The sequence below is a fragment of the Delphinus delphis genome, chromosome 9 (assembly GCF_949987515.2).
Source record: "Delphinus delphis chromosome 9, mDelDel1.2, whole genome shotgun sequence".
Lineage (NCBI taxonomy): Eukaryota > Metazoa > Chordata > Mammalia > Artiodactyla > Delphinidae > Delphinus > Delphinus delphis.
Genome location: NC_082691.1, coordinates 79,719,361 through 79,739,658, shown reverse-complemented (window position 1 = coordinate 79,739,658; position 20,298 = coordinate 79,719,361). Strand labels below are relative to the sequence as shown.

The 20,298-nt window shown below is 39.7% G+C and overlaps 1 non-coding gene across 1 annotated transcript; it reads right to left on the bottom strand.

Annotated features, from left to right (window-relative positions):
* Window positions 1-9,195: 9,195 nt before the first annotated feature.
* Window positions 9,196-9,302, bottom strand: LOC132431414 (U6 spliceosomal RNA). The gene has a single exon (XR_009520721.1). It is a non-coding gene; the product is annotated as a U6 spliceosomal RNA (small nuclear RNA).
* Window positions 9,303-20,298: the final 10,996 nt, after the last annotated feature.

The following is a 20,298-nucleotide window of genomic DNA, read 5'->3' as shown; positions in this document are numbered from 1 at the left end:
CTCATGGGAAATTCACAATGACCAGTTAAATGATGAAGAAAATATTCAGACGATTTTGCACAATATTCTGGCACCACCCATCTGAAGAGCTGCAGCACTGCAGCCCCATTCTATGGGTAGCCCTGAAGGACAATGGTGAAAGGAAGTTCTCCCTGTTGGCAGAATTTACAACAGTACTTTTGATTTCTCATTTTGCCTGGAAAAAGAAATGTTCTAATGTGTGTATCTACATTGATTTATAGGCAATGATAATGGTCTGGCTAGCTGTCAAAAATTTGGAAGAAACATAATTAGAAAATTGATGACAAGAAGGTCTGGGGATGAGATAGTGACCTCTCTGAATGAGCACAGAGTGTAAGGATATTTATATCACATGTAAATACACGCGAATGAGTAACTTCAGCTGAAAAGGAACTTAATGATCAATGGAGCAGATAATTCATTATGTAGATGTCAGTCAGCCTCTTTTGAAAGCCACTCCAGCCTTGGCAATGTGTTCATGCATAAAGAGGTCATGACCGCAGGAACAGAGGTTATGCTTTCACTCGGTATCATGGACTTCTTATCACCAAAGCCAATATGTCTATACTACTGAGTTCCCAGGCTGCCAACGGCAGAAATCAAGACCGATTCCCTGAAACAGCATAATTCCCTGGGAGATAAGTGGCACCACTCCCTTATGAAAAAGGAAGCATTTTGTTCTCACTGGAATAGACACCTATTCTGGATATGCATTTGCCCTCCCTACATGCAATGTTTTGATCAAAACACCATCCAAAGATTTACAGGGACTTCCCTGGTGTCCCAATGGTAAAGAATCCGCCTTCCAATGCAAGAGACATGGGTTCAATCCCTGGTCTGGGAACTAAGATCCCACATGCCGCAGGGCCACTAAGCGCAAACGTCACAACTACTGAGCTCGCGCGCCTCAACTACAGAGCCCTCGTGTCACAAACTACAGAGCCCACGTGCCCTGGAGCCCATGCGCCACAACTAAAGAGAAGCCTGGGTGCCACCATGAAGAGCCCATGTACTGCACCAAAAAGACCCCGTGTGCCTCAACGAAGATCCCCCGGGCCGCAACTAAGACCTGACGCAGCCAAAAAAATAAAGAAAATAAACAAATAAAATAACAAAGATTTACGAAAACTTATTCATCACTGTGGTATTCCGCACAGCATTGCTCCTGACCAAGGAACTCACTGTAGAGCAAACAATTTCATCAATGGCTTACGCTAATGGAATCCACTGAGTTGGCCTCAGTGTAATTGTAATGCAATGGCCTTTTGAAGACTCAGTTAGTTACAGTGCCACCTAGGTGACAAAACATTGTGCGCATGGCTAATATCCACCAGCATGAGGTAATGCTCTAAACGGCAATCAATATATGGTGATGATTTTCTTATAGCAAGGATTCCTGGGTCCAGGAATCACTATGTGGAAATGAGAGTGGTTCCTCTCTCTACTACCCTTAATGATCCTCAGAAAAAGTTTTGCTTTTCATCACCACAACTTTGTAGTCTGATAGTTTAGTGGTCTTAGTTCACAAAATATGAGTGCTTCCACAAGGGGACACAACAATTGTTCCATTAAATTGGAAGTTAAGAGTGCCATCTGACCGTGCTAGACTACTTGTACAGCTGAACCAACAGGCAACAAAGGTTACAGCTCCATCTGGAGTTATTAATCCTACCTGTCGAGGGCAATTTGGGAGTTTTTTTGTTTGTCTGTTTGCTTGTTTTTTATACAATGCAACAGGAAAGGATGCAGGAGATCTTTAGGGTATGGGTCAGTTTCAATCATTCGGAAAGCATATACTAATACAGTTAGAAATGCAGAAGAATTAAAGAGGGTATTCCTTGAGAAAACTTAAGGAGAAAGGAAGCAGGAATCGGCAAGGAAAGGCTTCAGACCATAACTCAGATCTGATATCTGTGAGTAGAGACTGGTAAATCAAGCCTCTGACTGTGAGACAGCTTGAAAAAGTCCTGGTTAGTCCCGTAAGGATCTTGAGCCAAAGGTTTCCCACACAGAAGTCCCTTATTAGGCCAAACAGTCAGGCCCTAGTACCCCCAGGATGCTCAGTTATTGGCTGGGAGTTCCCTGAAAGCGCATGACCTCAGTCTGAAAGCTGTAGCAGATCCTGAAGGTGCTACCACTGTCAGCTCGCTGCACTCCTTCTGGCAGGCTATCTCTTGAAGGAGATCAGAGTGGTGCACCCCTATGACTGAAACAGCCCACCCATTATACTGTGCACACTCATTTCTTCATACACATTCAAGAAGAGATCTTCTGTGGTTCTGCTAAGCCTCTCCCTTTGAGAGGAATTTATTAGAGGGATGAACTGTAGCCCCCATCACTGAAGTTGGCCTTGGGTCTGCAGCTGGTACTCAATATCTTCTGTCCCCACTGTGTATGCTAAATTCTTTTCGCTCTTAGCCATCACCTAGACAGTTCTCTTATGTACCTGGTGATATGACCTATACCTCCTTCCTAAGACTTCTGGGCCCCTGTTCGCATATGCTTCTCAGGCATAGATTGCTTCATTTGCCCATCTGTAATCCAAGTGGCAGGAGACATCCAAGTGGAACACCTAAATTACATAATTATTTCTACCTGCCCCTACTGTGTAACTGCAGTCCTCCTTCCTCCTTCTGATCAGGGTCAATTATCTGTGCTAAGATATTAGCAACTCTTCTCTACTTGTCCATACACACAAGGAATCCAAAGTGATCAAGTGGTAGGCACGGTTATAGCTCAATGAGACCTTTGTTTTGTCTCATAGAAACAGTGAGCATCCTTTGCGGACCAGGACTTCTGATCCTGTAGAGCCCAGAGTTGGAATGAGAGGCAGAAAGTCTCCCAGCAGGTCACTGTGTTAGTAAGTGCAGCTAATCCTGCCTCTATCTCCTGGTTTCTAGACCTATGTGTCCATATTATTCAACTCCTATGCCAACAGGAGACAACTGGACCCAAAAAAACTTAACAGTGTTTCAAGTTCCTTAATCTTCATAGGACTTATCTCCTACACCCTGGAGGGTATGTGTCTTATTAATGCTTCTGGCAAGCTAGCCCCTTCTTGCTCATTCTGTCCAACCAGCATGATGTCATCAATGTAACAGATCAATGTGCTATTTTATAGGATGTCCGGATGGTCCACATTTCTGCCTGGGAGGAGTTGGAGTCTCTCACATGGCCTCCACTGACACCACAGGAGGGGTAACCTCAATAGCAACGAGCAGTGGTGAAAGTCATTACTGTCCACTAGGCCTTTTCTAACACTATCCCAGGAAGAGATGCCTCTTTACTGCTGGGTGGTATGGAATCTATTTTCCCCATGAGGTCTTCACTGACACCTTGGGGTGGAAGGTCTCATTGCTCCCAGTGGGAATAAAGGTCCTGGCTCCCTGCTTGGCCTTCTCTAACACTATCCCAGCAAGGGCATTGGAATGCCTCCTTACAGCCTGGCAATGGTAGAATTCTAGGCCTTTGCTGTTGTGAGAGTGGGGGGGATGAAACCATAGCTTTTTTCTCTGTGGTGTTTAGTCAGAGCAGAACAGTTATTGTCTAAAACTTTTCTGTCTTGCTAGCATACCCCTTTCCTGGCCCTTTAACTAGGTGGAACAGGCTTTTGTCGGAGCTATTATTGTCTGTGCCTGTTGGCATTTCCAGGTTGTGGATTCTTTAAGTTTGGGATACCTGGGGCAAACATAAAACCCAGAGAATTCACCACCATGTTATTCCTTGAGTACCAAGGTCCCTGGACAGTTGGACTTCTCTCCACCTTTCAGAGTCTTCCTATGTTTATTTTACATATAAAGGTCAGGAATTTTTAGTTATTAGCAGGAGGAACAGAAAAAAAGCACATCTGCTCCATCTCCCTGGAAGAGGAAGTGCCGTTTGTGCCTTTAAATTTTAGGTGTGATCGTAACACTCAATGCATTAAACTCTCCAATAACCTCTCTTAATATCTAGAGTAAAACCCAGAGTCCTGATAATGGCCAACTAGGTCCTATACGAATTAGCTACCTGTTTGCCTAATATTTTCCTCCTTACTCAGTCTCCAGTACCTACAAGAGGACTGGCCCCAAATAGGTAATCAATAAATACTTTTTAATTAATGAATTGAGTAACGTACCTCTTTTTAATACTGAAAACAATCAATCGAGCACCCACATGCCCAGAGGGACAAGTCCCTTGTGTCTCTCTTTGGGCCTGCATTCCCTGAATTATCCAAGAATCCAAGAGGCTTGCTCATTCCAAAGAGGCCGTAGTAGAAAGAATTATAAAAATGTCCCCCCGAGATTTCTTGCCCTAATACCAGGGACTGTATGATAAAATATCAGGCCCGTGAATACAGCATGCTGCACAGCAAAAGGGACTTTACCAATGTAATTAAGGTTACTAATTAGTTGACCTTAGGTTGCTAATTAGTTAATTGACCTTAAGATAGAGAGAGTGTTCTGGATTATCCAGCTGGGCCTAATGTAATTACATCAGCCCTTTAAAAGCAGAAAAGGAAGGCAAAGAGACGGGAAGCATGAGAAAGTCCTGACATGCCATTACTGGTATGAAGATAGAGGGGGGCCACATGAGAAAAAGGGTGAATTAAGGAGTTGAAAGAGGCCCCTTGGTCAATAGTTAGCAAAGAAACATGAACTCAGTCCTACAGCTGCAAGGCACTGAATTCTGCCAGCAATTCTAATGAGGTTGGAAGCAGATTCTTCCCCAGAACCTCCCGATGAGAACCCAGCCTGGTTAACACCTAGATTTCTGTCTCTGAGACCCTGAGCAGAGAATGCAGCCATGCTGCACTCAGACTTCTGACCTACAGACCAGTGAGCTAATAAATGGATATGGCTTAAACCTCTATATTTGTGGTGATTTGTTACACAGAAATAGAAAAACATATAGGGGCCATTCCTGTGTCCAAGTGCCAAACAGAGAAAGTGCTAGAGGAGCTAATTAGTTCCTTATTTCCTCTACACATATTAGTTTTCTGCTGCCATTGCTTCTGTTAATATGTTTACACTATTGCTGTTGAAAACAACTCATGTTGCATGGTTAACACATCCTTGTCCACCAGTGTGGTGAAGCATATGTTGTCCAGCTCTCAGAACAGTGTTATTATTCCTAAAGGAAGCTTGGGTTCACAAGGTTACCATTAAAGAATTACAACCAAAGATTGTACTTACTCACTGGCTCAGTCGTTGTTTTTCAAAGAATGCTGCTACACCACGGTGGCTTGGTCCAGGAGTCCTTCTAGCTGCAGCCATGACTGTGCTGGAATCAGCCTTCCTCAAGAACAGCCTAGGCCAGTGGTAAGAAAATATTGGTCACACAGGATGCAGAATGGTTTTGTTTTGCCATCACACTTAAATACCGTTTAATATGAACGGCAAGTACTGAATTCTGTTCCCCCCGCCCTCCCCGAATCCATATGTTGGAGTCCTAATGATTAGTACCTCACAATGTGACCTTCTTTGGAGATAGCGTCTTTCTAGAAGTAAGTTAAGGTCATTAGGTTGGACCCCAGAGCAATATGCCTGGTGTCCCTTTTTATAATAGGGCCGGGAAGGGCACGCTGCCATTACCTTACGGCTGCTAGTGGTAGGCCTTCCTCTCGAAACCATTATCGCGAGACTGTTAGCGCGTGATCCTTAGCGCGAGACTGCGAGACCGCGAGACCGCGAGACCGCGAGACCGCGAATCCGCGAGACCGCGAGACCACGAGACCACGAGACCGCGAATCCGCGAGACCGCGAGACCGCGAATCCGCGAGACTGCGAGACCGCGAGACCGCGAAACCGCGAATCCTCAAGACTGCGAGATCGCGAGACCGCGAGACCGCGAGACTGCGAGACCTGCAGACCATTAGCCAACGGTTAACCTCACAGTGGTCCTTTGGGCGGAGAGTGCGGAGAGAGGTAAGTGGCTGCCTTCTACCCCCGGGGCCTTCGAGGCCCTCCGTGCTCGGGCAGGCGGGTGAGCTGGAGGGTCCGGGGACAGGCTGAGAGCTGTGTTCCGCAGGGCTCCAGAGCCCTCGTCACGGCCGCCCAGTGGCCGGGCCCAGGCCTTGGAGCAGCAGCATACTAATTCTTTACTAAGCTCTCTGAGGTTGCAAGGAAAAGACAAGCCAAGTTAGATGATATTAGGTTATTATAAAGATATCCTAGAAAATAAAGAAGCATGGAAACCCATCACAGCAGCTATATTTATTCAGAAGTGCATCATGACATTGAGGTCCATGAAGAACCAGAACAAAGGCCCATTTTCACCCAGGATATTTCAGACCGAGGCCTAAAAACCCACCTACTATTGGGGCAGCCACCCATTAGTGAGACTATCCAATATGGAACACCCCAATTAGGCTGAATTTTGCACCGAGCTATCTCAGTAGCAGATGACATACCGTTATGTCCATACCATATAAATTTACATTATGCAGGGCACCTAACCATGGCTGGATCCCTGGGTGCTGTATCTCATTTTATGCACCTGGAATAAACCATGGTGTCTTAGATGCTCATTTCCTTACAAAGGGTCTGAAAGCTGTACTTGTCTACTATTCCTCTCTGGTATCACTGCTTCTGGAGGTAGGTGCTATCTAAATAACAAAACGTTGGTTCTCAAACATGAGTTTGTAATATTAACCTGTGATGTTTATTTAAAGTGTAGATGTCAATCCACAGTGCCTAGGTGTTTTGACTGGATAGATCTAGAGGGAGACCAGTACGTCCATTTTTTAAAAACACTGTCAGTGTTTCTGATGAAGATAGTAGAGGATCACGCTTTGAGGAATTCCATATAGAGAAAACCCAGGAATAGATGTATTCTTAGTGTGCTTTGCTTTATCCAGAGTCACTTGAAGTTATTCAGAGTTTAATCTGGTCATATAATCTTGCACTAAGTTTCTTTTAAAGTGTAACATTTCAGAATAGGGCCAAGATACCCATAGAATGAGAAGAGAGCTCCTAAGAGGAAAAACAAAAAGGGTTTTAGATGTTACATGTCACATCAATATTAGAAAAAAATCTGGGGCTTCCCTGGTGGCGCAGTGGTTGAGAGTCTGCCTGCCGATGCAGGGGACACGGGTTCGTGCCCCGGTCGGGGAAGATCCCACATGCCGCGGAGCGGCTGGGCCCGTGAGCCATGGCCGCTGAGCCTGCGCGTCCGGAGCCTGTGCTCCGCAACGGGAGAGGCCACAACAGTGAGAGGCCCGCGTACCACAAAAAAAAAAAAAAAAGAAAAAAATCTGTGTCAGAAATGATTCTGTGCAAAGTGGCCGTAATTCGCAATCATCAGCACCTCTACACTGTTAGACGCCATTAGAATGGGAGCCATTAGAAGACTACACCAGCTGGACTTGGAAACTTGATGAGATTGTAGCCCAGTGACAGATGGTAACAGGGAAAATAATGCAAAACACAACTAAATGATAGCTGGAAATGAGGGTGCATATTGAGAGGTAGCACACCATAATCTTTAATGAGAAATTAAGTTCATTTAACTAAGCTTGTCTAAGCCCTCAGTATTAGGTTATGTGAGATTTTAGGAAAAAAACTTTGCCAAACAAGAATAGACCATTTCTTTTATAGAGAACTTAAACATGATCATTTGTCTTCTTATATTGATTGTTAGATATTTCCATTACCAAGCTTTCTTTGAAATACTTTTTAATTGATTTCTTCTAGGTTTAATAATTAAGTGTTTATAAAACATCAGTGGGAAATTTTGCTGCTAGGTAGCAATGTAAAACTTACGAATCATTTGTTAGGAAGCAATAGAGGTGATCTCTCCCCTACATGTAACTCTCCTGAAAAGATTAAATGGGTAATACTTCTAAAATACTGTGGAAGATTTAATTAAAACTACATAATTCAGCATATAGGATTTGGAGAAGCAGTGTCTGTCAGCAAGAATGGGAAGATGGGCTCTGGAAAATAGATCAGAAAGGCTAAGCATGAAAGAAGCTAGGGTCAGTTAAGAGCTAAGATAGCACAAAGGACCCAAAAACAGAGTGGTTGAGAGCATAGGTCATATTTCTCTCTCTCTCTTCCCCCCCACCAAGTTTATAATCCTAACTAACTCTTCTCTATCTGTTAAGCAGAGATAATAACAATATCTGTTTCATAGGACTGCTGCAAATAGTCAATGAGTTAACACAGGTAAAGGACTTTGGACAGTGCCTGACACATAGTAAGTTTCAAGCAGCTCTTGGCTTTTATTATTAACAGGAGATCCATGCTACTCTAAGACAGAGGGTTTAAATAATAAGACCTTCCCCACAAGCAAGCCAAATCCCTTCTTCTCTTTCAGTTTAAACTCATATTCTCTTATTCTGTCATTATGGCAATAGGGACTAGCCGGCCACTTTTCTCTACATGATGACCCTTCACACTCTGATTTCATGTAGTCAGAAACATTTGCGGATGTAGAGCTCTTCAGGGAAAAGCGTGTCCCAATCTAATTTCACAAAGTAGTGTCAGGAAGGAAACAATCAATGAGGTTACTCCAAATCAAAGCACTTTAGGGAAACTCTTTTAATCCATCTTTAGGCCAGTAAAGCATGGAGAGAGAATCACTGATGTGCAAAAGATGTGTAAGAAAGGTGTTCTTACAGCTATATTTTTTACTATATGTTGAACTAAAATTAAATGTGGGGAAAGGTCTAATCTTTTAAGTAAAAATAATTTAGTGTCTGTTTCCATATTAAGATATCAGAGTATTTGTTTTGAATCTTGGACTTTATAATACATGATTTTAGTTTTTTCTAATCTTGGTTTTAGTCTTCTATTTTAAGTAACAACTTGAAGGCAGAGGACAACACTTACACATATTTAGATTCTCACAAACCCAGGAAATCTTCTACGTATTATAAGTGTTCATTAAACATTAGTCCTTTATGAGTCCATAGTAGTCAAATTAGAAATTTAGGAACTAACTTAATTATTTCTGAGTTGTTTATTGAAAGTAATGGCAACTGGTGAACATCACATGGTAATATAAATGTCCCATAAATATGTTACTTCAAACCATGCAGACAGATAGTAAATAAAATGTAAACCACATTTTTTTAACATCTTTATTGGAGTATAATTACTTTACATTGTTATGTTAGTTTCTGCTGTATAACAAAGTGAATCGGCTATACATACGTATACATATATCCCCATATCCCCTCCCTCTTGAGCCTAAAACATGGAACGCTTCACGAATTTGTGTGTCATCCTTGCGCAGGGGCCATGCTAATCTTCTCTGTATCGTTCCAGTTTTAGTACATGTGCTGCCGAAGTGAGCACCACATTTTCTTTAATAAGCACTGAGAGTGCTCATGGGCCAGTTGCGGGATCCGTGGGTGAGGCATCCCAGTGCCTCATGGGTGGGGTTCTTGGTGGAGTCTGTGATGCATTTAGTAGGACCCGAGTCCCTTTACTGCCCTCTTCGAGTCCTCTCTCTTCGCCTCCCTCTTCCCCCTAGTCCTGCAGCTCCTGACTCAGTACTCTGTAGGGAACGAGAGAGAAATGTGCCTCTTTGGCAACATCCCACACAAGGGGGAAGCTAAGTTCTGACTCATGCACTCACTTTCCCTTATGGGAGAAATCACAGGCCAGAAAGTTCCCGCTTGGCACTAAGCTGTGCCACTTTTTTTTGGCGGGGGGCGGGGGGCAGGTGACACAGGTAAAGTTCCTCTTAACCTCTGTAATGCATCCTGACTTGTATTGTTTGGCTCCAGTGGTGTGCTGAACTTCTCCACTGGAAACCTGGAAATAAAAGGCTCTCTCATCCGCAGGTGATTGTCTAAGGCACTGTTCTCCCGGGACTCCCAGGCTGCAGCCGAGAGAGGCTGGAGCCAGGTCACAGGCCACTGCTGAATGTGTACAAAGTCACTTTTGCCTGTGGATTGATGTCAAGTTGTTGTTGTTAGGATGGGGGATACAACAAAGGACGTCTTATTAGCGATGACGCTGACGTCACCATTGAACATGTACTTAACTCATACAGGTTCCTCCCTAATGGAGCAATGTGCTTTGCTCCCTGTGTTATATTGTCACATCACCTGTCTCCCTGGAATCAATACCAGCCTCAGGCCTTCGCAGACTTCTTTCATTGTCATTGAGTTCTGAGGTTGTTTCATTAGACTACTCAGATCCCTGTAAGAAATAAATCAGAGCCTTTGACACTACAGACCCAGAGTTCTTCCTTTCAAGTAGTATCAGGATAAGTTTTACATATTAAACATTAATATGTGTCATTCTTCTGCTGTTTCCCACAACACAGAATTGAAAGATATGTAACAAAAGAGAATCCGAATGTTTCAGGGTGATTTTTTCCTAAGAAGTCTAGAATATTTAAAAAAAAAATTTTATCATTCATGTCTTCTCACCCATATGTACTTGGGAAATGGTAAAAGCGTTGCAAATTACAGGAGATCATGTGATGTGAGTCTAAATATGAGAATCCAATGAGTACAAACTGTGAATTATAACTTTGCAATACTCTTCCAGTAATTGCATGAGATTAAATGTTTCCCTTGCATTTTGAATTCTTTTAACTGTAAGGTTAATCTGTTATTTCGTGTTCTATAGAATTTTACTTTGCTTTTGCTCATGTTTGTTTCCATCTTCTATGTTTGTAGTTTAGGCAGTTCCTTACTAAATTGTCATCTGCCCGTGAGGTTGGTGAATAACTGCTGATATCATTTAAACTGTGGAGAATATATAAGCACCCCGAATATTCCTTACTTACTGAACTTTCCACTCTTTTAAAATTAAAACATTTCATGTCCCTTAATCTCCTATTAAAATTCAGATGTGATACTTGGAATAAATAATGTTTTAAGTCATTATCATTCACTAACACATCTTGTAATCAACTTAGTAAATATACATAGTTCATTGAATCTTAAGTAGGTAAGTTTTATAAATAATTCAATTACTCTTTTCATGGATTTATTATTTTTAGTGCTATTTATTTAAAAACTATTTTAACTTTTGACCAAATTAGAGCAGTTTAATATACAATTCCTGATAGGTTAATGAATACTTATTTCAGTGATAGACTTTTTTTTTTAAATAAAATAAGAGATTGAGATGAGGCAGAGATATTAGCTTAAACTTCAGTGGTACTTACAATATAAGTGTAATATGAACTTAGGAAGTTTATAGGTCCAAGAATCAAACACTAAAACCTAAAATGGAAGTTTAATAAACTCTTTTCAACTGTTACAAATGAAAGAACAACTCTATAGAAAGGGAACAACCCACACACACACATGACCAACAAATGTTAAAAATCTTCCAATAAATATTTAAAACTAAAGTGTACATTAAAATAATAATGTGATATCGGAGGGTTTTACCTCTCAATTTGTCATACTTTAAAAGTTGGTAACAACGATTGTACCGAGAAAAAAACAGGTAATCCCTTACATTGATGGAGGCAACCTTAATTGATACAGCCTTCTTGGCAGTTGGATGAGAGGTACACAAACTTTCTGGCAATTAAAAAATGCATACCAAATATCTTGAAATACATGTTTATCAAGTCAGAAATACCTCTGCTAAAAAGTTGTTCTGAGAAAATAATGTATCTGCAAAAATTAACTGTATAATTAAAGTCTGTAAGTGTCCAATAATCTGGGTGAAGGAAGTAACTGTGTTTCTTAAATTATTGGCTAACCTTTTAAAATGATGTTCTAGAAACATGTTTATTGACATAAAATTATTTAAAATTATTGCTTATGTGAAAACCCATTTTTTGAAAAGAATATAAATATCAGTGCATGTAAATATATTCCCCAAATTACATACCTGTGTGGTGGGAATTTGTGTAATATCTATATTTTTTACGTTGGTTCATCTATATTTATAATTTTGTTCAGTGAATATGTACTTAAAGTTTTTTAAAAATCTAATAATTATTATATATAAATGGAATATGCCTTAAGTATATCATCCAAAAAAAGAAAATCTCCTTAAGCGGTGATCCTTTCTAATGAAGGAAAATCAGAAAATGTATTAGAAACTCTTCGAGCCATACACTCAGCACAATGTCCTCATCTCTGACAAATATTTTTCTTCACCTCAGTGGTAGAGCCCATAGCTGTATTTATAATGGCTAATGCTGGTGGTACGAAGTGAGTACATTTGTGCAAACAAAGCCACTCAGGGTCTCTTCCTCTTCTGGAACTGGAATTCATACTGATCCCAGAGCCAAAGGTAGAGAAAATAGGTTTACTGAGAGAGCTAGAAAGAGTAGAGAAGGTGGGAGACCATAGAGTACCTTTAGAAAGACAAAAAGGACTAATCTTTTTTTTTTTTTTTTTGGTCCGGTATGCGGGCCTCTCACTGTTGTGGCCTCTCCCGTTGTGGAGCACAGGTTCCGACACGCAGGTTCAGCGGCCATGGCTCACGGGCCCAGCCGCTCCGCGGCATGTGGGATCTTCCCCGACCGGGGCACGAACCCGTGTCCCCTGCATCGGCAGGCGGACTCTCAATCACTGTGCCACCAGGGAAGCCCAAAAGGACTAATCTTAGTTTCAGGCTGTTTTCTAAAGCTGACCAGGCCTGATTGTACTTCCTGTCCCAGGATTCCAGGAGAAACCTATATGGTCTGTTTTGTTCTTAACCAGTTTAAGTAAGTTTCTGTTATTTGCAAAGAAAAAGCATAGATTAAGAAATGGTCTATCACTTCAGAAAAAATAGAAATCACACCAACTATTTTAACAAGAGAATGTAATAGAGTTGATTTAGATACTGGAGAGCTGAAAAGACAAAAAAGAGAACACTGAAGTATGGTAGAGGAATCTACCACCCCTAGGGCTGGGATAATAAAGGGAAGAGAGTGAGAATACTAGAAGAAATAGTAGTTTGAGGACAGATTGCCTGGCTGGGGCTTGTAACTCAAAATCCTAGAGGATAGGTGTCAGGGAGCTGGGACTCAGATATGTGAGGAAAGGATACCAGCCAACTGGTGCTGGTCTCTGAGAAGGCAAAATGAGACAGGTTTTTTAAATTTTGGGAGGAGAAGTGGAAACTAGAACCAACTGCTACTGTACCTACTGCCCAGGTGAAAAATCATTGCTCATATGATGTTGACAGTCACAGGAAGCAAAACAGGAAAGAACATGTCCCTTTTTCCTTCTCCAGGCCTCCAGTCTTTCTTTAGAATTCTCCATTGTCAAAGTCTAACAGGGAGACAACTGGCAAAACAGAAACGTGATTTGCAGAGTCCCAGCCCTAGTAAGATAAGGCAGAATATAAAAGAGTCGGTTTGAAACAGAAAGAAAATGCCTTAATAACAAGTAAATATGGTAAAAGTAAATTTTATGTTACTTCTAAATTTTATGTTTATGCCAAATACACAGTCTAAAAATACTTTCAAAATGAATGAAAGCACTATAGAGAAATCATAGGAACCACTCAACAGATAAATGAACAAATTCAGGGGAAATTTGCTATTTTGGCAGCTTGTGTCCTACTAAAAAGTCTTTTAATTAGCTTTGTTTAGCCCTAAATATAATTTAGTTTGTGAATTTAGAAGCAATTTTGTATGTTTCAGTTGAACAAAAATGAAAAATTCAGTTGGTAATATTTTTGTTCAAACACATTGTATTTCAACAGTACCAAAATGAATATAAGACCAGAAAGTCAAAAATAAATGGTAACTATGTGAGGTGATGGATATGTTAATTGGCTTGATTGTGGTAATCATTTCACAATGTATGCATATATCAAAACATCCATTGTATTCCTTAAATATATGCAATTATTTGTTTAAAAAAGAACAGAAAAAATTAAATACTCCTAAATCTATTGAAGAAATTGAATCAATTATTTAATTATTTTTATAAAACAAAAGCACATTCTTCAAACGCTTCACCAGAGAAAATTTCCATACATTTAGGTAAGAAATAATGCCAATTTTATTCTAAGAGCTTTTTGTGCTTTTTTGGGGCGGGGGGTGGCCACACTGCAGTATGCGGGATCTTAGTTCCCCAACCAGGGATCGAACCCGTGCCCCCTGCAGTGGAAGCATGGATTCTTAACCACTGGACTGCCAGGGGAGTCACCAATTTTAGATAAACTTTTTTTTTTTTTTTTTTTTTTGTGGCACACGGGCCTCTCACTGCCGTGGCCCCTCCCGCCGCGGAGCACAGGCTCCGGACGCGCAGGCCCAGCGGCCACGGCCCACGGGCCCAGCCGCTCCGCGGCACGTGGGATCCCCCCGGACCGGGGCACGAACCCGCGCCCCCCGCATCGGCAGGCGGACTCCCAACCACTGCGCCACCAGGGAAGCCCTTAGATAAACTTTTTAAAAGAGTAGAAGAAGAGTAAATACTTCCCATTTCACTTTATGCCAACATAGATATTACAAGAAAGAGAAACTCCTGACCACTCTCTAGATGCAAAAATCCTTTTAAAAATTGTTAAATCAAATATAGGCATATATGAGAAGAATAAGGCATCATAACTAACTGGGGTTTATCCCAGGAGTGCAAAGTTGGGTAAATATTAAAAATTAATCAGTGTAATTTTCTACATTAACAGAATGAAGGAGAAAAGATGATCATTTTAAGAGGTGTCAAAAAGGTATCTGATAAAATTCAATACCTTCTCATGATTTTAAAAAGCTGTTAGCATACTGGGACTAGAAAGGAATGTTCTTAAGCTTATAATGGTTGTCTATGAAAAACCCATAGCTAACATTGTACTTGATGATGAAAGAGTAAATGCTTTCACCCTGAAGCCAGGAATAAGATTCAAATGCCCTCTCTCACCACGTCTATTCAACATTGTACTAGAAGTCCTGGCATGTGTAACAAGACAAGTAAAAGAAATAAAAGGTACAAAGATCGAAAAAGAGGAAGCAAAACTTTATTTGCATGTGACGTGTGTGTATATTTTTTTAATCCACAAAAAATATACAGGAAAACTGTTAGAACTAATGGGTTTGGCAAAATGGCAGAATTAACAAGGTTAATACACAAAAATCAAGTTTTTTCTGTATACTGGCAATAAATCAGTAGAAAGTAAAATATTAAATGAACATCATTTGCAACAGCATCAAATACCTAAAAGTAAATCTAATAGAAAATACGAAAATCCTCTACAATGAAAATTTCAAAACTTTATTAAGAAAAATCAAGTAATTAAATATAGCATTCACCACGTTTATAGGTTGGGAGCCTTAATATTTTTAGGACATCAATTATCCCCAAATCAACCATGGTTTCAATGCAATCCCAACCAAAAATCCAGAAAGGTGTGTGAGCGTTTGTCAGAGTGTAAACTGGCAAGACGCTCCTAAGAGTTATATAAAAATTCAAAGAAACTTGAATAGACAAGACAAACTTGAAGAAAAACAAATTTGGAGGACTTAAACTATAATATTTCAACATTTATTATCATGCCACAATAATTAAAACTGTGGCATTAGTGCAAGGACAAATAAATGGAACAAGGGAATCAAATAGCCAAGGCACCACAGCAATTCCGTGGGAAATGAATAGCTTTTCAGGAAGTGGTTCTGCAGTAATTGGATATCTGTATAAATTTTTTAAAGGACCTTGACTCCCTACTTCATACGCTATACAAAAATTGAGATTTGTCAAGGGCAAGTGTGAAAGGTAAATAAATAAAGCAAATAGAAAAACATAGTAGACAGTATCTTTAGTAAATATTTTGGGATAGGCAACTATTTGTTGTACAGGACACAAAGAGCAGTAGCAATTAAAAATGGATTTGTTGGACTGCTTTAAAATTAAGAACTTGCGATCATCAGAAGACACCATTATAGGATATGAAAACATTACTGGGAAATGATATTTGCAGTTTATATAACTGTCAGGGGCTTGTATCCAAGATATTTAGGAACTCAAGCAAATCCATAAAAAAAAAAGACAACCCAAGAAAATATTGAGCCATAAACTGAAACAGGCATTACACAAAGAGGAAATCGAAATGGCTAATAAATGTATTAAAATGTGTTCAATTTTATTGCACTACCAACTCCATGAAAATGTCAACATGAAAAGAACAGACAAAGATGACAAGGATGTGGAACAATTGGAACTGTCATACACTGCAGTAGACATTTACATTGATATTAATCACTTTGAAAAATTAGCAATACCTACTAATGTGGAATTTACACACACGTTATCAAGCTTCTATTCCTAGATGTGTTCCCACAATGTTTTAAATGTTAATATGAAGAACATATACAAGAACATGCATAGCAATGCTGGTTTTTTTTTTTTTCATTTTTAGTTTTTTATTTAAAAAAGGATCTATGTATAAAGATTCAAAAGCCCCAAAGGGAGCTTGACAGAGTTGTTCAATCCAGAATAGAAATCATCAGGATCCACAAATACTCATGCAGAGAAGCCTGCATAGTTACTCAATTTCTACAGGAGTAAGTCCCGAATCTTAGGATGGCACACTGCGTTTCTTCTTTTATTTTTTCAGTTTTTTTTTTCTTTTTTAAAATATTTATTTAATTAATTTACTTATTTGGCTGTGCGGGGCCTTAGTTGTGGCACGTGGGATCTTCATTGCTGCATGTGGGATCTTCGTTGCCACGCGGGATCTTTAGTTGTGGCACGCGTGATCTTCAGTTCTGACAACGGGATCTTTAGTTGAGACAGCAGGATCTTAAGTTGTGGCACGTGGGATCTTTAGTTGTGGCCCATGGGATCTTCGTTGCAGCATGCAGGATCTAGTTCCGAGCAATGCTGTTTTAATAGCCCTAAACTGGATAAATATAAATGTCTATTTGCAGTAAAATTGATAAATAAATTGTGGTATATTTTTTTAAAAGGAGCACTACAGAGCAATGACAGTGATCAAACTACAATTTCATGCAACAGCACAAATATACTGTTGAAAGAAAGAAGCCATAACCAAAAGAATATATGCTAAGATCCTATTCATAGAAAGTCAAACAACAGACAAAACTAACCAATTCTATTAAGTCAGGATATTGGTTACCCTTAGAATGGGAAGAGGGGCTGGATGGGGCATAAAGAGGCCTCCTGAGGTGCTGGTAATGTGCAGGGTAAGTGGGTGTGTTCAATTTGTGAAAACACATTAAGCCACTCTTATGATTTGTGTATTTTTAAAATGTAATAATCCAATCGTATTTACATTAGCAAACCTGAATGGAAGGACTAAGTAGCTAATTAAACAGAAATGAGGAATAAGGTGATAACTGGAAGACAGATCCAAAGAAATGTTGATAAAATCAGAAGAAAAAGATGAGGGATTAAAAGATGCAGAAGGTAGAATGACACGTGCTAATATATAAAAAATAGTATTCCAGAAGGATAGAATGGAGAGAATCAGGGAGAACTAATATTGGAAAAGGTAACGGTTAATCATTTACTAAAACTGATGAAAAACTAGAATGTTCAGTTTGAAGAATCACAAGAAATCCAAATGAGGATAAATAAAAACCAATACACACTAAAGTGTAGTGAAACACAAAATACCAACACACCACACATACACATAAACTCAAAATTTAAGCAGCAAGAGAAAGAAAAATTATCTGAAAAACGAATGACAAATTATCCTGGAAGCCAGAAAACCGTGGAAAATACCTTCAATCTAGACTTGTATACCACATGCCTGTACCCTAGATGAAAGTAAATCTGGCTATGTGAATTTACTTGCTTCTTGGGAGGGCTTAATTTACAATGTTGAAAATTACCGAAAAGTAAGAAGAATGTTCAGAGATGTTGGACAGCTCCATCTGATGAATATCCTCTAGATCCCATCCTTTGATTGCCCACCAACAGCATGCTAAGCTTCCAAATATTAATTCTCTCACCCCAGCAGAAGAATGCTGCTTCAGTAAAGGCAAAGCAAAATAAAATGTGTTCATTTGCTCCCTAAAGGGGTTCAGAATGAGCCTCCCCACAAAGTGCCACATTAGCATGTGGAATATTTTGAGCTAAAGGCACCTGAGACCCCGTGGGCTCAAGCGAAACTTCTGTTCCTCCCTTAACTACCTAGAAGGATTTAAATTGGGGGTCTTTCCCAGAATGAGAATTATTACCAGAGATAAATTTTATCTGAGTGATCCATCTGTCTTTCAGGGCAAACATCAGATTACTATACATCTGCTCTTCTTATTGTCCTGTGAATTGCCTTCCTCCCCTTTGAAACCCTAGGCCCTTTTCCCATTCCTTGACTCAGGATAGCATACATCCCTCATTTAACTCTTCTGTCTTGAAATAAAATAAAATTTGGTTTTTTTCCTGTTAATCTGTCTCATGTCAATTGATTATTAGACCAGCCAAAAGAACCTTTTAAGGGTAAAGGAAAATTCTTTCTCCCCTACACTCCCTAAAAAGGAATGATCCATAAATTTCATCAGTTACTGCATCCAACTCCAATTTCTATATTCCTAGGCCACATGCTCTTCTCCCCTGGATTACTCACAATGCTGGTTTTGTTTTTTAAATTTTCTTAAATTAAGATAAACTAACGTATAACATTATATTAGTTTCAGGTATACAACATAATTTTATATTTGTATATATTGCATAATGAACAACACAATAAGTCTAGCTAGTATCCATCACCATGCATAGTTACAATGCTGATTTGATATTCTATAATTTATCAGCTAAATTCTAAGAATAACCACCAGCCACAAGCCCTATATAAAATACTAGACGAAGTGGGGGAAATAAAACTTGATAATACTTTAAATACCATTTTCATTTCTACAAATGAAAGACCATAGTTGGTATAACTTCCATCCTTCCACACTATTCATTCAGTATTTCCTTTGTCCTCAGCCACCTCAGCTCATTAACACTTTTTGACTGGCAAGGAGAACCAAACTTCATTCATTAGAGTAGTGAACATGTGATGATCCTGCCTGGATGGATATGCTGTAGTGTTCCGTTAATTCTAATGAACATGATAGTACAAGAGGACACTAGGGGATCCCAAGGTTCCATCTTACTCCTTCCAGTCCTTATTGTTTACTTCTGTGCAAAATGCTCTGCAAAATGCCTTCCGCTGCTTTTTAGTATCTTGAGAATAGCTACCATTTGTTTGGCACTGCAGCTGGGAATCTTTGGGAAACTTGAGGCCAAAAATACATATAGACACCCGAAATTATCTTTAGACAGCATAAATAATATACCTTCTCCATCTATGTATTGCTATTTTTATAATGTATAAATGCATTGCTGATTAATAAAATACAGTTTATTTCATTATTTCACACATTTAACTTTTATTGAGGGGATTTGGTCCATCTCATCACATGAACCAAGGGTAAGGGTGGAATGGATGCCCCCCGGGAAAAATTTATTCTGTTACCAGAAGAAAGGTCATACCTTTTGAGCAGGGAAAAGCAGCAAATAGTCACCACATGTTTTATTTTCAAAAATCTATATAAGCATGGAAAAATGGGAATGAGAATTGAAGTTTTGAAAATTTGCTAATTCTTATCTCTTCCACTTGAAGCTCTGTATGCAAATACAATGAAGAAAATGGCCACCATGATAAAGTGTCAAAAATCTTAGATTTGGTCTCGCAATATCACAACAAAATTATTTAATATCGGGACTTCCCTGGTGGCACAGTGGTTAAGAATCTGCCTGCAATGCAGGGGACACGGGTTCGATTCCTGGTCCGGGAAGATCCCGCATGCTGCGAAGCAACTAAGCCTGTGTGCCACAACTACTGAGCCCACGTGCCACAAATACTGAAGCCCATGCGCCTAGAGCCCATGCCCTGCAACAAGAGAAGCCACCACAATGAGAAGTCTGTGCACTGCAAAGAAGAGTAGCCCCCGCTCACCGCAACTAGAGAAAGCCTGCGCGTAATAACAAAGACCCAACACAGCCAAAAATTTTTAAAAAATAAAATAATTATTTAATATCTATGGACATGAGTTTTCTTGTTCTAAAAATGTGGGGGAAGGGCAGGGAGAGAACTAATTGAATAAGATGAGCTCTAAAGTATCAAAAGCTCTATTACTACCAAAATTCTATGTTTCTTTCTCTCTCAAGATTCTTGATTAGAAAAACCTCATTTTTCCTTTTTCTGTTTAAGAAATTGGCATTTTTAGTATGTTATGCTTCCCAATTATTCAGATATGCCATGGGAATAATCTTATTGTCTGGTATTAGGGTTTGAGTGAAAACAGAGCTGCACTATCTAATGACAAATATATAATGAAAATTTTTTATGGAAGTCTGGTTACATATTTTGTTGGGATTGTTTCTCTGATCTGACTAACACATGATTTGGATGCTTTTGCAGGAAAAGG